At 35.7% G+C, this 3,299-nt stretch overlaps 1 protein-coding gene across 2 annotated transcripts in view; it reads left to right on the plus strand.

The window, feature by feature from the left end:
* Window positions 1-1,273: 1,273 nt before the first annotated feature.
* The window catches only part of LOC107392817 (dipeptidyl-peptidase 9), a 30,842-nt gene continuing 28,816 nt past the window's right edge, over window positions 1,274-3,299 (plus strand). The window contains exon 1 of one of the 2 annotated variants that reach the window (XM_015970835.3): window positions 1,274-1,403. The gene's annotated coding sequence lies outside the window, so the exon portion shown is untranslated. Of the gene's footprint in view, window positions 1,421-3,299 lie in introns of both variants that reach the window. The other variant, XM_015970834.3, reaches the window with a different exon arrangement.

The following is a 3,299-nucleotide window of genomic DNA, read 5'->3' on the forward strand; positions in this document are numbered from 1 at the left end:
TTGTGAAACTGAAGCCTTTTGTGGAAACGGGGATTCCAGTGAATTTTAAAGACATGTTTAAAAATGTTTTTCTTTGCATAAATTAAAGATTATTCAGCAGAAAGAAGCTTTTATCCCCCACCTCCTCCACACCTGTGTTTTATAGAACTAAACAACTTTGCAATAATTTTGATTGTCTGGTGAAACACTAGCACAGATATATATGTAAAGAGATTTGCATTTGAATATGTATATTTATGGTGGCTACAAAAAAAAAAAAAAAAAGAACAGGGTCTCAAGTTTCCTCAGCTTTAAAATCTAGGAAAATGTTTTTATTTTTCATTTGGTGAAAATTTGTTTACTTTCTGAGCCTTTAAAGTTTGTTTAAAATGGAGATATGAATATATATAATTATATATATTATACACAAACTGTGCAATTTTTTAAAAAGAGAATTTTGTACTAATGTACAATGCTTGTTTTTTATTTAAAGATGTAGACTTCCCTCAGGTGGCTGTTTTGGGTGCAATTTTTGCACTTATGCAAAAAGGATAAAAAGGACAAATTATTAAAAGAATAAATGTTTTAAAGATACGTTTGCTTGTCTTTGTTCCTTTGTTGTTTCAACAAACCCTTAATTTATCCATGGCAGTCTAGAAAATGGGTTATTACTTTTTGCAGAATTTTGATCTGTAGTATTTTTATTTAATCTTGAATGTAATTTTAGCTACTTTCTTCATGGGGGGGTTAAGTTGCCTCCTACAGATGTGTGCGTTTGGTTTTATTTATTGTCATTTTCACATGCACTGATCAAATGGATATTTTTTAGCAATTTAAAAGGATTTTATCTTTGGGAATTTTATGGTGCTTTTCTGTCTCGTTTAGGGCTTTTTCACAGCTTTAAAATGTAGGTTAGGACTACTGGGAAGTGCTTCACTGATATTTTAATATAATGCATTTGTTGGGAGCATTCCTCCTCTAATAAAAAACGGTCCTGGTGGGAAAAAGGCTGATCATGCAAATTTAAAGGCTGAAGGCTTTCTGATCATATTTTGGTTAAACGTTTAAATGATAAATGACCCGCACTTGTAAAGCGCCTTTCAGAGTCCGATGACTCCAAAGCGCTTTACAGTGTAACACACACACACTGGTTTAATCAATTCACGTCTAATTTTCACCAACTACCCATTCCCGCAATGCTTTTTCAGGATTATGTCCTTTTTTACTCTCCTTGGCTTTCCTGTTTTGTGTCAAAACAATTGTTCTGTTTAAATAAAGGTTTGGGTTAAAAAAAACCATTTCCGCGTTGTTTGCATTTTAGCATCCAGCCGCTACCAGTTCTCCAGAAAGAAGTGCAACTTTCATTTTATTTCGTCGCTTTGCAGCACAGCATTCAGTTTGAGACAAGGAGGTTGACTTTGAAGGTCGGTGGGTAAAAAGTGTAAGAGGAATTCTAAATTGACATTTAACTGTGTTGTCTTGTGACCTGCCTACTGTCTGTGCGGTGCTAGCTAGCTCATTTCTAACGGTTGGCGAAAGTGTCGAAATGGATTAAATCAAAGTTCCGCATCACGGAGAACTAGTATGTTTATTAAGAGTTTATTGGGCATTTGCGGACATGACGCATTTAATAGATGTTGTCTGTTGTTCAGATAGTAAGTTAAAACTTCATTAAATGAAGAAGTGAAACTGAGTCGATATTTCCACTGTTGACATGCTAATTGTGAGATAAAAAGAAACTACAGACGACTGCTATGCACGTCATTTAAATTTTGAAATGTTTATTTGTTGTTTTTAGAGCGTCGCGATTTGATGCGGTTTATCTAAATCTAACACTTAAGGCACGGCTTATCTAAACATCCGTGCTCTAATAGTTGGAAACGAAACACTCAACTCCAGTTTACCGACACAAACGTCTGAGCTGTGATCGATACTTCTATTTGTAGTTTACTAATATTTTGTCACAGAAGAAGAAAAAAAGACAGATGACCCATATAAAAAATAATAAAACACTGAAAAGACACAAGCTAATGCTAAAGTCAAAACAACCATTAATGAAAGATTCAGTAAAATAGACAGCAGATAAGACAAAAATAAATCTAAAACTTTGTCAGCGACATATGAGAAAGTATTAGACAGTCTAGTCTAATCAGGTGAGTTTTGATTTCTGTCTTAAATGAAACAACCCAGGATGGGTAGGGTTTCTGGGATGGGAAGCAGCTCAGTTGAAGGCTCTTTAAAGGTGTTCACTGAAAAAAAAAACAAATTTAAAAATAATTTCAGATTATAATCAGTCACTGAGTTTTTCATGCAGGCTGAACATGAAAATAGTCTCCTACACCTCATCTCCTGCATTAGCTTCTGATAGAAAATAGACAGCGACACTGTAGGATTTTAAAATCCTGACAGCTCTACGTCACACTGTCACTTAAAGTTCATGGACTCGCCCATCTTGAATCGGACAAGGAAGGCTATTGTTTTAGCATCCAGGAAACAGCGGAGAACGTGTCAGCCTAGTAGAAGCTAACTAGGGCTGAATGATTAATTGCATATGCACAGGGGCGTAGCACCAAATTCTGGGCCCTAGGTACAAGTCTTCTAGGTGGGCCCCCATGCTCAATTACTTAATACCTCTCTTACACATTTTTTGTCATGCTATAAGACAAGATAATAAATATGATCTTAGTTTAACCTCTATATTGAGCAAATACAAATGCCAGCATAATAAAAGTGAAATGCCCAGACTTCACAAATCCTGGAATTTATTTTCCAGTAAATGCCCACTGACGGGTCTTCATGTTAGCAAAATCACTTATGAGATCTTTAAAGTCCAATCCTTTGGCTAATTGGCTTTCAATAGAAAGAAGAGCTAGGCTGTTCAGTCTATCCTGGGACATTGTTGATCTCAAATAATTTTTCACCAGTTTCAGTTTGCTAAAAGCCCGTTCACCCCCAGCAACAGTCACAGGTAGTGTGCAAAAAATCCGCAGTCCAATACAAACTTCTCCAAAAATGCTCTGTAATTGCATCCTGTATGGCATTAAGCAGCTCAAGAGGAGACCGAATGTGTGGAAATGTGGCACCATATATTGTTCTCAGGTGTAGCATCTCATTCTCAAATTCAGCTGTGAGATCCTTGTAATATTTTCTCATCAGTGCCTGGCATGATATCTTCATCTGCTCTTCAGTCATGTCTGTCATGGTTCATGATGTTAAGCTTTGCTAATACTGATATGTATTGATATATTAAATGCATATGACATGAAATAAACCAGGTTCTCTCTGTGAATGTAATGTACTCTAAATTTTATAATCCCTGC

Source organism: Nothobranchius furzeri, chromosome 8, assembly GCF_043380555.1.
Source record: "Nothobranchius furzeri strain GRZ-AD chromosome 8, NfurGRZ-RIMD1, whole genome shotgun sequence".
Classification (NCBI taxonomy): Eukaryota; Metazoa; Chordata; class Actinopteri; order Cyprinodontiformes; family Nothobranchiidae; genus Nothobranchius; species Nothobranchius furzeri.